Source organism: Hemiscyllium ocellatum, chromosome 26 (genome assembly GCF_020745735.1).
Source record: "Hemiscyllium ocellatum isolate sHemOce1 chromosome 26, sHemOce1.pat.X.cur, whole genome shotgun sequence".
Classification (NCBI taxonomy): Eukaryota; Metazoa; Chordata; class Chondrichthyes; order Orectolobiformes; family Hemiscylliidae; genus Hemiscyllium; species Hemiscyllium ocellatum.
The window spans coordinates 48,017,470-48,031,818 of NC_083426.1; positions in this window are offsets into that span (position 1 = coordinate 48,017,470).

A 14,349-nucleotide genomic window follows, 5' to 3' on the forward strand; every position below is an offset into this window, starting at 1 on the left:
GTGGCTCTGTCAAATGGGCTGTTTTGTATCAAGATCGTTAGGGCGGCACGGTGGCACAGTGGTTAGCACTGCTGCCTCACAGCGCCAGGGACCTGGGTTCAATTCCCGCCTCAGGCGACTGACTGTGTGGAGTTTGCACGTTCTCCCCGTGTCTACGTGGGTTTCCTCCGGGTGCTCCGGTTTCCTCCCACAGTCCAAAGATGTGCGGGTCACGTGAATTGGCCATGCTAAATTGCCCGTAGTGTTAGGTAAGGGGTATATGTAGGGGTATGGTTGAATTGCGCTTCGGCGGGTCGGTGTGGACTTGTTGGGCCGAAGGGCCTGTTTCCACACTGTAAGTAATCTAATCTAATGGCATCAAGCTGCTAGAGTGTTGTTGGAGCTACACTCATCCAGGCAACTGGGGAGTATTCCATGACACTATTGAATTCTGCCTTCTAGATTGTCAACAGGCTTTTGGGAGGCAAGAGGTGAGTTGCTCACTGCAGAATCACTTGTCTCTGATGTCCTCTTGCAGCCACAGTATTTTAATGGCTGATCCAGATCAGTTTCTGGACAATGGCAACACCCCAGGATGTTGATAGTGGGGATTAAGAACATAGAACATAGAACAGTTCAGCATCATAGAGGCCTCTTGGACCTCATTGTTGTGCTGACCGTTTATCCTTCTTTAAGATCAAACTCACCTACATACCCTTCATTTTACTACCATCCATGTGCCTATCCAAGAGTCACTTAAATGTCCCTAATGTCTCTGAATCTACTACCACAGCTGGTAGTGCATTCCACGCACCCACCACCCTCTGTGTAAAGAACCAACCTCTGACATCTTTCCTAAACCTTCCTCCAATCACCTTAAAATTATGCCCCCTTGTGATAGCCATTTCCATCCTGCGAAAAGGTGTCTGGCCATCCATTCTATCTATGTTTCTCATCATTTTGTACATCTTCTTCACTCCAATGTGAAAAGTCCTGGCTCACTCAATCTTTCTTCATAACACATGCCCTCCAGTCCAGGCAGCATCCCGGCAAGTCTTGTCTGTACCCTCTCTAAAGCTTCCACCTCCTTACTATAATGAGGAGAACAGAACGGAACACAATATTCCAAGTATGGTCTAACCAGGGCTCTATAGAGCAGCAGCATAACCTCATAGCTCTTAAACTCAATCCCCCCGCTAATGAAAGCCAACTCACCATATGCATCCTTAACAACCCTATCAACTTGGGTGCAAATTTGAGGGATCTATGGATGTGGACCCCAAGATTCTTCTGTTCTTCCATACTGCCAAGAATCCTGCTTTTAACCCTGTATTCTGCATTCAAATTCAACCTTCCAAAACGAATCACTTTGCACTTTTCCAGGTTGAACTCCATCTGCCACTTCTCTGCGCATATGCATCACATCCAGTGCTCTACCTTCATGAATGTGTTTTGTCACATCCTCAAAGCATTCCATTAAGCTTTAACTATACTAATGCCATTGAATGCCAAGAGAGGATTGTTAAGTTCTCTCTTGAGGAAAAATTATATTGTCTGGCATTTGTATGGCATAGATGTTACTTATCACATATTAGCTCAAGCTTAGATTTGGTTCACTCCTTTCTATATTTGGACTTCAGTGTCTGAGGAGTCGTGAATGGTGCTGAACATTCTGCAATCATTGGCAAACATCCCCACTGCTGACCTTATGATGAAGAGAAGGTCATTGATGAAGCAGCTAAAGATATTTGGGCTAGGACACTACCCTAAGAAACTCCTGCAAAGATGTCCTGGAGCTGAGATGACTGACCGCCAATCACTACAATCATCTTCCTATGTGTCAGATGTGACTACAAATAGTAGAGATTTTCCCCTGATTCCCATCGATTCTTGTTTTATTAGGGCCTTGATGCTGACAACAGACACTGTCACCTCACCAAATTACTTCAGATCTTTTGTCCATATTTACACAAAGGCAGTAATGAAGTCAGGAGCTGGGTGACTCTGGCGGAACCCAAACTGAACTGTTCTTCCTTTGCAAGTGTCACATGATTGCATTGTTGATGACACCTTCCATACTTTACTGATGATTAAGAATAGACTGATGGGGTGGTAATTGTCCAACTTGGAGTTGCTTTGCTTCTTGCATACAGCATGTATCTGGTCAATTTTCCACATTGTCAAATAGCTGTTAATTTGTTACTGTACTGGAACAACTTCATTAAGGGTACAGTTAGATTTGGAGCACATTTTCATTACTATTGCAGGAATGTTGTCAGGGTCCACAACCTTTGCTGTGTGTAATATCTTCAGTCATTTCTTGATCTCATGTGGAATGAATCCAGTTGGATGAAGTTGGGCAACTGTAATGCTGGGAAACTCAGGAAGGTGCCATAATGGATCATCTACTTGGCATTTCTGGCTAAGGACGATGCAAATATTTTTGCCTTATGGATCGTTGACAGCAAAGCTATATGAAACTTGTCCATCCCATTTTAATAAGAACCAACATCTATCCTCAGCGATTCAGTTTCACTGTTTGAAGGCTTCCCAGGCTGTCAGTGACACTGAACAAACACTCTCCACTGAACTCTTGCTGAGTGATATTGGTGAGTTCCACATAATTCGAAGCTAGTGTGTTGGTTCTTAAGGCCAGAATGCTGGGTTCAATTATTAATTAATCATCTCTTCGAACATTTTAATTACATGCTTGACAGCTCCACATGTGTGTGACATATTACAACACACATCCAGTGTAGGTGGGACTTGAACCAAGTCTTTCTGGCCACAGACGTAGGGATTCCAGCATTGTTCAATCAACCATAACTTGATTGAATGACAGAATATGCTTGAAGGACTGATTGGTCTCTTGCTGATCTTGTAAATCTATTCGGCAGCATTGGAGGTTCATGACAGCTATTTGTATTAACCTGTTCAGAGATGTTACACATCTCTGGGTTAGGTGGGACTTGAACCCAAGTCTCCCGGCTCAGAGTTGGGGACACTACCATGGCACCACAAGAACCTTATTGCTCACCTGTTTGTCCACCTGAATTAAACCCAAAATTGGCTAGGATCATGTCATGCTCCTGACCCAATGATGCTGTTGTGGGCTTTAATCCCACTCCTACTCACTTCTCCTCCGCTCACCCCACTGTCATATCCACTTTAACCTGCCCAATCCATGGCACTTCAAATATCAGCACAATGAGTGACATAGAGTATTACAGCATGGAAAGAAACCCTTCGGCCCATCATATCCACTTTAGTCAACAAGTACCTATTTACTCTAATCCCATTTCCCATTTGCCACCTAGACTTGCATGCTATGATATTTCAAGTGCTCATCCAAATACTTCTAGTCAGTCTCTAAGATAATCAGATACTCACCATCCTCTCACAGAAAACATTTCTCCTTAAATCTCTTCTAAATCTCACATCTTTGCTTTAGATCTATGCCTCCAGACAATTGACCCGTCTACTCAGGGGAAAAGCTTATCACTATTGTAAAGACTACTTTTGCTGTAATTTTCTGTATTTTTACTTGAGGAGCGATTGTTGTCCACCTTCCCAAAACTCTTTACAACCTCTTTGTGTCTTGCTCATAATTTACTTTCCCACTTAGCTTTATATCATCAGCAAATTTTCTGCCTCTAAAATATAGATCCCTTTAGCCACAAGAGTTATATCCACCTCCTTCTTGAAAACACATGATGTTTTGGCGTCAAACAGTTCCTATGATAGTGAATTCCACAGGCCTACCACATGCTGGGTGAAGTAACTTACCCTTTTAACTATCACCCCTCTTTCTGGACTTTCCCACCATCAAGAATAACTTTCCTACATCTAGCCTGTCTTAATCCTGTTAGAATTTTGTAGGTTTCTATGAGATCCTTCTTTGTTCTTCTAAGCTCCAGTGAAATAACAATAACTGACTCAATCTCTCCTCATATGTCATCTCTACTATTTCAGGAATCAATTTGGTAAGGCCCCGTGTCATTAATATTTACTGTAAATAGCCAAGGCCACTGCCCTCTGACACTTCACTAGTTACAGCTTGCCAACCTGAGAGTGGGCCAAATATCTGTAGTCTCTGCTTCCTGTCCAATAATTAATCCTCTATCCATGCTAATACATCATTTCCAACTCCTTGCTTCTATATCTTACATTTAACGTTTGTGGGACAGTTCATCAAATGTTTGACAGTAGTCTGGTTACCTCACATTACCTGGGATTCCCATTTATCTACTCTATTAGTTACACGTTCAAAAATTCTAGCAAATTTGTTAAACTGTGGTTTGTTTGAATATTGTTAAATCTTATCAAGCCTCATTGTGAGCCTTGTAGAGTGTATTGTTAAGAGTAATAGATTCCAGCATTTTCCTGATGTCTGATATTCAGCTAACTGGGCCTGTGGTTCCCTGCTTTCTCTCTCCCTTTTATTCTGAACAGTCTTCTTCAGGTAGCTCTGTCTTAGGAGATGCAGTGTTGAGAATTTGGCCCTCTGTCACTGTCGTACCCCTCTTTCCTCTGCTCTTCCCTCCCGGTGCCTGAGATTCTGTCCTTGACCCAATAACTGGAAATTGGTTTCTGTTGTTAGTGGAATCTTTATTCTGGGCAGCACCCTTTCAGCTGTCCTTGGAAGCTTTGCACCCTGCTGTTCTGCCTCTGTAATGACAGGGTGCTGTGGATCCCCTTTAAATCCTGGGTGCTGACTGCCTACTCTTCCCGCCTCTTGGACAGCATCTGGGAAACTCCCTTTGCAATGCAATGTGTTGCTTTGCCTTGCTGACCCTCTCATTAATGCTAGGCTAATGCCCTGAGGCCACCACAACTCCCCATCACGCTATACCCTCCAAATGGTCTGACGGTGAATGTAACTTGTCTGTGCCTTTAAAAAAAAATCTCAAACCTTGAGAAACTCTTAACTAGCTTTTAACCAGCTTCAATTGGCCTCAGTTCCTGACCCATCCCCTCCCCCACTCTGACAATTATTGCTGGTGCCATTTCAGCTTTGGGAAATTGACGTGGTGCCCATAATGGGTATATTTGAGGTCACCTTCTCTCTTTCAGTTTGCCTCAGGTGTTCCAGAGCAGTCTGCTTGCAGTCTCTAAGAGACCGTAATGACTACAGATGCTGGAAGTCAGAGACAGTGGATGTGAAGCTGGAAGAGCACAGCAGGTTAGACAGCATCTGAGGAGCAGGAAGATCGATGTTTCAGGCCTAAAACTCTTTGTCAGGACTACAGAGGGAGAGAGGAGCCTAGAAACAAATAGAGGGAGGGGGATTGGGCTGGAGGAAGGGTAGGTGGGAAGGTGATATGTGGAAACAGGTAGGGGGTAGTCATGGTTGGTCAGCAGGAAGGGTGGAGTGGATTAGTGAATAAAACGATGAACAGAGAAGGTCAGGTCAGGGAGGTGAGGAGGGGTGTAGGGCTAGACATGGGATAAGGCCAGGGAAGAGGGATCTTGAAGCTGGTAAGGTCAATGTTGAGGCCATTGGCCTCTGAGCTTCTCAGGTGATATATAAGGTGTTGTTCCTCCAGCTCCTGTTTGGCCTCACTCTGACAGTGGAGGCGGCCAAAGATGGACTTGTCACCAGAGGGTGGGAGGGGGAATTAAAGTAGATGGCAACTGGAAGGTCAGGTTGGTTAGTTTGTGCAGAGAATAGCAGATGCTCGGTGAACTAATCCCCGAGCATTTACTTCTGGCACTACACACATCCACATACATGCACATCACCCAGTCCTGATGAAAGGGTTCTGTCCACAAAGTCTATCTTCCTGCTCCTTGGATGCTGACTGACCTGCTGTGCTCTTCCAGCTCCACATCTGCCGACTCTGCCTACAGTCTCACTGGGTTCGGTTAGATTAGCACTAGAGTTTAGTGGTCTATGGAAAGCGTCAAAAAGTGTGGTGCTGGAAAAGCACAGCCAGCCAGGCAACATCTGAGGAGCAGGAGAGTCAACATTTTGAGCATAAGCTTTTCATCAGGAATGTGATCTTATGCTTGAAATGTCGACTTTCCTGCTCCTCGGATGTTGCCTGACCTGCTGTGTTTTTCCAGCACCACTCTAATCTTGACTTTGATTTCCAACATCTGCAGTCCTCACTTTCTCCCTGATCTATAACAGCCCAAGCTGGCAGTAACTGTCGTGCTGATAAACTGTAAGGCCATCGTGGGATTAGGAATGAACCAAAGGATGCCTTGATCCTGCTTTGCCATTAAACAACATCAGGGTTGATCTGCCACTGAATCTCATTTACTCACCTTTCCCACCATATCCTGGAACACCTTTCGACAACAAAACCCTATCTACTTCAGATTTAAAATTAACATTTGATCCAATGTCAATTTCCATTTGTGAAAGAAAGCTCAAGCCAACAATTTGTGTGTAAAAAGGTGGTTCTTAATTTCATTCCTAAGGGTCTGACTGTTTTTTTTAAAATAATGGTCTTAGTCCTAAAGTTCCCATCAATGAAAATTGTTCCTCTCAATCTACCCTGTCAGTTTGCCTTAATATTTTCATCAAAGTCCTCCTCAACCTTCTACATTCCAGTGAATACAATCCAAATATGTGTAATGTTCTCTTGTAACTTAGCCCAAGAATGTAATAGAACTATACACCATGAAGGAACCAATCCAGCCTGAGTCCTTGAACAAATCAGTGTCCTGGGAACTGTAAGTGTTTATGTGTCTATATAAATAAACAATGAACTGCCAGCATACAATGGGGACGAGAGAATCTCTTTGCGCTCTTATGACTCCCACAAGTCCTGACTGACTACAATTTATGGTTCAATAATTTGAACTATTTACAAAGTTCAATTGAAGTTTAAAATTTGTCAAAGAAAATGTATTTTGCGAATGAGTGTAAACAAGTTTCTTTTGTAATAAATTTGGAAATTTGTATTTCCTTTGTTTGCATTGCTTCCAAATTTTAGACTGATGATTATTTTTTTAAAAATGAATAGATATGGTTAACCATAGAAATGTAAATTTCAAATAAAGTGAGTTCCGTGCTGTTTAGGATCAAATATTATACCAGCATCTGTGATTTAACTGTCTCATGGTTTGGAGAACAGGTGAGCAACTTGCTCAGGAGACACTGTTTATATTTGTTCATGAGCTGTGAACATTACTGGCTAGGCCAGCATTTATTAGCCATCCCTAACTGCCCTGGAGAAAGTGATGGTGAGCCACCTTCTTGAACCACTGCAGTCTGTCTCGTGCAGGTACAGTTGTTGAGCATTCGGGGAGGGAGTTGCAGGAATTTGACCAAATGACACTGAAGCTCAGATGTATCTTGAATTGGGAAAAGCAGACCCTGGGATAAACTCAAACAAACTGCAATTCACTGTATTTTTATTTGTAGTGAGCAGACCCACTTGAATATATTGCATACACATGTACTGCCTAGCAGTGATGCCAATGCCGGTGAAAGAGTTTATAAACAATGAGTACAATTTTTGCTCCCATCGGAGGTGAAACTGAGGCCAGTTCCCAGGACGCTGATTTGCTAAAGGACCCAGGCTGGATTGGTTCCTCGATGGTGTATGGCCAGCTCCCTCTGACAGACTGGGAGAGGGGCCAGTGCTCCATATTGCAGGGGCCTCTCCCTTTCAATGCCATGACTACCAGGCCATAGCTGAAGTTGTTGCCTGTCCAGTTGATGAGCTCCCTGTTGATATTGACAGTCTGGCTGCTTTGACCTTTTGAAAATGTAACCTTTTTGAAGATGAGATATTTTCTGCTCAGATGGTGCCTCCATTGTGAGGATCCTACCTCTCTTTTTTGCAGTCTCATATGGGTGGTGAGCTGCTGATGTGACATTTCTGGAGAGCCACCCATTGGCTCTCTGGTTTCAGGAGTTCACACGCCATCCTTAACTAGAATGCAAGCTCATCCTAAACGTTGCTAAGATTACCTTGAGTGTTTGGCATGAACAGGATGTGGGCTTGGGACCCAGAAATTCTCCCAATGTTGGAGTCCAGACCTCAAAGCAAAAGACCCTGTGGCAGATTTCTGCAAATGCTTTGAAAGAAATAGCACAGGGAATTCTTTGGCTGTCCTTTTGTTTCTTTGTCATGGACAGATGCTTCATGAATGAGTCTATCTACTTTATGGCTTCACTGTGATGGGATGTGTTGAAGTTTGTACTGTATTATTGTTTGAGAACCTGAAGAATGATCCACCACTTCAAATTTCATTTGGATTTCTATATAGGATGCATTAAGAAGGGAAGGAATAGGGTAGAATTTTCCTCTTCCTAATATAATGTGAATAATCGTGAACAAGTTGGGAAAATGTAGAGAGAATGAAAAAATCTGATTCCTAGGAAAGAATATTCCCAATTTTACCCAAAGCCTTAAACAGTGACTTGAGAATCTCAACATTGACTACCTAATTTCCATGTATTTGCATCTTTTAAAGGCCCAACTTGTTTCATTTGCATATCACTTCAAATTCCCCTCTCCTTCATGTTAATCAGAGCAGGTACCTAGTGGCTGGAGCTCAGCGATTGCTTCTCCTGGCTATTGTGTCACTATTTCTTCAGAACAACATACCTATGTTATTAACAATTAACAAGACAGACATCCAAAGAATGAAACCTGAAGGATCCAACATATACCGTTTCGATGGATTACCAAAGGTACATAAACAAGGGGCCTCCCTCAGACCCATAGTCTCACTTCCTGGTACACGACATACAGACTAGCAAAGGAACTGCTACACAACTGAAATACCTGGTAGAAGACTCAACCCAATCCATCCACTCCAACCAGGAATTCCTTAACATCATTAAAGACATTAAGGTAGAGAACGACGAGGTAATGTTTCCTTCGATGTGATGACCCTATTCACATGAATAAACATCACCCTAGCCAAAGAAACACTGGCCTCACTGCTAGACAAACCAAGGACACAAATACCTGACAGCACAAACTCCATCAGCAAGGACAGTATCCTCAAACTAGTAGACCTGAGCCTCACAACCCACTTCCCCTTCAAAGACAAGATCTACAAACAAATCAATGGGATGTCTATGGGATCATCAATATCAGGACTCTTAGCAGAAGCAGTTATGCAGGGGTTAGAATGAACCTTCCCATGATCCAACCCAACCTTTGGATCTGCTATATGGATGACACCTTTGTCATCACAGAATGCAGCAAATTAGAAGAAACCCACAACATCCTTCCTCATATAAAGTTCATGAAAGAGGAAGAGAACAACAACAGACTCCTTCCTAGATGTCACAGTAGTACAAAAAGACAACACAGAACTGCAAACCAGCGTCTAGAGGAAAGCCACACACACTGACTGACCAGATACTCAGCTACAAAAGCAATTATCCCAAAACCCATAAACAGAGCTGCATCATGACATTATTTAAATGAACCAAATCACACTGCAGCACCCAGGAACTATGTGAAACCAAGGCAAAACATTGATACAAACGTACTCAAGAACAACGGGTACCCGATAGAGAGTCTGTCAGGAAGGATACACAGTTGATAGAGCAAAGGGATGGGTTAATGAGTGTCTGTTTCAAAGCAAGGAATGTCAGGAATAAGAGTGATGAAATAAGGGCATGGTTCAGTACTTGGAACGACAAAGTTGTGGCCATCACAAAGACATGGATTTCACAGGGGCAGGAATGGTTGCTGGATGTTCCAGGGTTTAGATCTTTAAAAAGAAAAGGGAGGGGAGTAAAAGAGGAGGGGGAATAGCATTGTCAATTAGAGAGTGCATCACCGCTGCTGAAAAGAAGGTTGTTGAGAGGGTTTGTCCACGGATTCAGTTTGGGTGGAAATCAGTAACAAGAAAGGAGCCGTCACTTTATTGGGTATTTTCTAGAGATGCCCCCAATAGCAGCAGAGAGATGGAAGAACAGATTGGACAGCAGATCTTGGAAAGGTGCAGATGTGACAGAGTTGTTGTTATGGGTGTCTTCATCTTCCCCAACATTGATTGGAATCTTCTTAGTGCAGATGGTCTGAATGGAGCAAATTTTGTCAAGTGTGTGCAGGAAGGATTCCTGATTCAATGCATAGAAAGGCTGACATGGGGGGAGGCCATATTGGATTTGGTGCCAGGCAATGAGCCAGGCCAGGTGTCAGATCTCTTGGTGGGAGAGCATTTTAGTGACAGTGACCACAACTGCCTCACCTTTACCATAGCCATGGAGAGGGATAGGAACAGACAGTTTGGGAAAGAATTTAATTGGGGGAGGGAAAATTATAATGCCATGAGACAGGAGCTGTGGAATATAAATTGGGAACAATTGTTCAATGGAAAATGCACAACAGAATTGCAGTGGCTGTTTAAGGAGTACTTTTTGCAAGTGTTGGATAACTTTGTCCCACTGAGACAGGGAAAGAATGGTCAGGTAAAAGAGCCTTGGAAGACAAGAGAAGAGGAATTTCTCGTCAAGAGGAAGAAGGAAGCTTACTCAATGTTGAGGAAGCAAGGATCTGGCACTGTTTTAGAGGATTACAGGGTACGTAGGAAAGAACTCAAAAAATGGATTGAGGAGAGCTAGGAGGGAGCAGGAGAAGCCTTGGCGGGAAGGATTAGGAAAAACCCAAAGGCGTTCTACACTCATGTGAGGAATAAGAGATCAGAGAGAGGGTAGAGCTGATCAGGGATAGTGGAGGGAACTTGTGCCTGGAGTCTGAAGAGGTAGGGGAGGCTCTAAATGAGTTTTTTGCTTCAGTATTCACTACAGAGAGGGACCTTGTTGATAGTGAGAACACCATGGACCAGGTTAATAGGCTTGAACAGATTAATATTAAGAAAGTGGATGTACTGGAAGTTGTGGGAAGCATCAAGATAGATAAATCCCCAGCGTCAGACCAGATATATCCAAGGTTACCACAGAAAGTGAGGAATGAGATTGCTGCACTCTGGCGATGATCTTTGCATCATCACTCTCTATGGGAGTATTACCAGATGATTGGAGGGAGGCAAAGATTGTTCCTCTGTTCAAGACAGGGAATAGGGAAATTCCTGGGAATTACAGACCAGTCAGTCTTGCGTCCATGGTAAACACAAAGGATTCTGAGAGATAGGATTTATGACTATTTGGAAAAACACAATTTGTTTAAAGATAGTCAGCGTTGCTTTGTGAGAACAGGGTGTGCCTCACAATTCTTATTGAGTTCTTTGAAGATGTGACGAGACAAGTTCGCAAAGGTCGAGCAGTGGATGTGCTATATATGGATTTCAGTAAGGCATTTAATAAGGTTCCCATGGTAGGCTCATTCAGAAGGTTAAGAGATATGGGATACAGGGAAACGTGGCTGTCTGAATACAGAATTGGCTGGCCGAAAGAAGACAGTGAGTGGTGGTAATTGGAAAGTATTCCACCTGGAAATCGGTAACCAGTGGTGTCCTGCAGGGATCTGTTCTTGGGCCTCTGCTCTTCATAGTTTTTATAAATGACTTGGATGCAGAAGTGGAAGGGTGGGTTAGTAAGTTTGCTGATGACACAAAGGTCGGTGGTGTAGTAGATAGTGTTGAGGCTGTTGCAGGCTACAACCTGACATTGACAGAATGCAGAGCTGGGCTGAGAAGTGGCAGATAGAGTTCAACCTGGATAAATGTGAAGTGATTCATTTTGGAAGGTCGAATTTGAATGCTGAATACAGGGTTAAAGACAGGATTCTTGGCTGTGTGCAGGAACAGCAGAATCTTGGGGTCAATGTATATAGATCCCTCAAAGTTACCACCCAACTTGATTGAGTCGTTAAGGAGGCTTATGGTGTTTTGGCTTTCATTAACAGGGAGATTGAATTTAAGAGCCATGAGGTTTAGCTGCAGCTCTGTAAAACCCTGATCAGACCACATTTGGAACATTGTGTCTAGTTCTGGTCACCTCATTATAGGAACGGTGTAGATACTTTAGAGAGTTGCAGAGAGTCCAAGCTAGCCTTACCTGATCTGGCATACGTGTGACTCCAGACCTAGAAGTGGCTGAGCAAGCCATTCAGTTGAATGTTAATTGCAGGGAAATGCTGACCTTGCATTCCATATCCCAAGAGAGAATTAAAAATAGAGGAGAGATTCCAGATATTTTCCACAAGGAGACACACCCAACGTCACTTATTGAGTGCTGGAGTAGCATCATCAAGTCCTACTGATATTTGGCAAAATATAAAAAAGCCACTAGAGAGTTTTGAGAAGATGAGTAGCTCAGGTTGAGTTCTGGATGTAGGTTTGCTCACTGAGCTGGAAGGTTCGTTTTCAGACGTTTTGTCACCGTACTAGGTAACATCATCCGTGAGCCTCCGGGCGAAGCAATGGTGGCATGGCCCGCTTTCTATTTATGTGTTTAGGTTTCTTTGGGTTGTTGATGTCATCCTGTCACCACAACCAGAGCCGCTAGATTTTAAGCAGAAGGTAAGCAGGTCAGCGGACTGAAATATTCCCCTTTCCTCCAGGACACCAATCTGTCATCCTGAAGGAGCTCAGTTAATCAGTCCAGACTGGGTTTGTCTTGGGATCTACTTGCTCTGTATGACTCATGACTCAATAATCTCCTCTGAGAATGGTCGAAATTCTGAAATCCTTGATGTTGAAGATGGTTGGGCTGTGCCTGGGGTGAGGAATATGCTCATAAAGGGAATTGAGAGAACATGCTGAAAGTGTGATGACAAGTTGAATCCTTGCTGCCTTCATTCTGGAATAAGCTTCATTATGTTGACAGAGTCACAGTGAATTCTAGAGACTCCCTAGGGTAATTCCCCAGAACTGGAACAGGAATTTATATTGAAAATTTTTGCTGCCTGGATTGGAGGGCAAGTCTTATGAAGAGAAATTGAGTGAGCTAGGGCTTTTCACACTGGAGAGGAGAAGGAAGAGAGGTGCGTTGAGAGAGGTGCACGGTAATGAGAGGCATGGATAGATCAATTAGCCGGGGACTTCTCCCCGGGACAGAAGTGGCTGTCATGAGGGGTCATAATTTAAAGGTGATGAAAGAAGATTTATGGGAGATGTCAGAGGTGGGTTATTTATGTAGAGAGTGGTGGTTGCATGGAATGCACACCAGCAGTGGTAGTAGAGTCAGAGACATTAGGGACATTTAAGCAACTGCAGGACTAGCACATGGATGGCAGTAAATTGAGGGGCGTGAAGGTTAGGTTGATCTTAGATTAAGATAAATAATTGACTCAACATTGAGGGCCAAAGGGCCCATACTGTGCTGTACTGTTCTATGTTCTATGACAAACGCAGTCCACCAATTCCTGCACAACAGATCTAAACAAGAAGACACAACACTCCCAGAGACTCTAGCCACTCTGCCATACATCAAAGACATCTCGGAGATAATGACCAGACTACTCTGGCCCCTAGGCATTATGGTAGCCCACAAACCTACCTCTAGATTGAAACCTACTACCACAAAGTTTGTGAGAAGATTTGTAAGCTCGGGTGCTTGTTGTTGTGGTTCTGTTCGCCGAGCTGGGAGTTTTTGTTGCAAATGTTTCATCCCCTTTCTATTCGATTGGGACAACACCACTATTATAGGGCAGGCCAAACAGAGAACAGCCAGGGAATTTCTAGAGGCATGGCACTCATCCACAAATTCTATCAACAGACACATTGACCTAGACCCTATATACCGGCCACTGCAGCAGACAGCAACTGACAACCGGAAGCGGCAGATTCAAACCACTATAATTGCCAGAGGAATCAGCACAGAAGCGCTTCACAGGAGACTCCAAGCACTGAGGATGTCACCTAGAAAGGGGACAAAACGTTTGCAACAAAAACTCCCAGCTTGGCGAACAGAACCACAACAACCTACTACCACACTTAAATTCCTGATGAATTTAAAGGACCACTTGCCAACAACCAACAGAATGAATATCATATACAAAATACCCTGTAAGGATTGCAATAAACATTACATTGGATAAATGAGTAGGAAACTAGCTACCAGGATACATGAGCATCAACTAGCCACCAAAAGACATGACTAATTATCACTGGTATCCATACACGCAGACAAAGACAGACACCGTGGGCGGAACGGTGGCACAGTGGTTAGCACTGTTGCCTCACAGCGCCTGAGACCCGGGTTCAATTCCCGACTCAGGCAACTGACTGTATGGAGTTTGCACGTTCTCCCCGTGTCTGCGTGGGTTTCCTCCGGGTGCTCCGGTTTCCTCCCACAGTCCAAAGATGTGCGGGTTAGGTGAATTGGCCATGCTAAATTGTCCGTAGTGTTAGGTAAGGGGTAAATGTAGGGGTATGGGTGGGTTGCGCTTCGGCGGGTTGGTGTGGACTTGTTGGGCCTAAGGGCCTGTTTCCACACTGTAAGTAATCTAATCTAATCTAAACCAGTTCGACTGGGACAATACA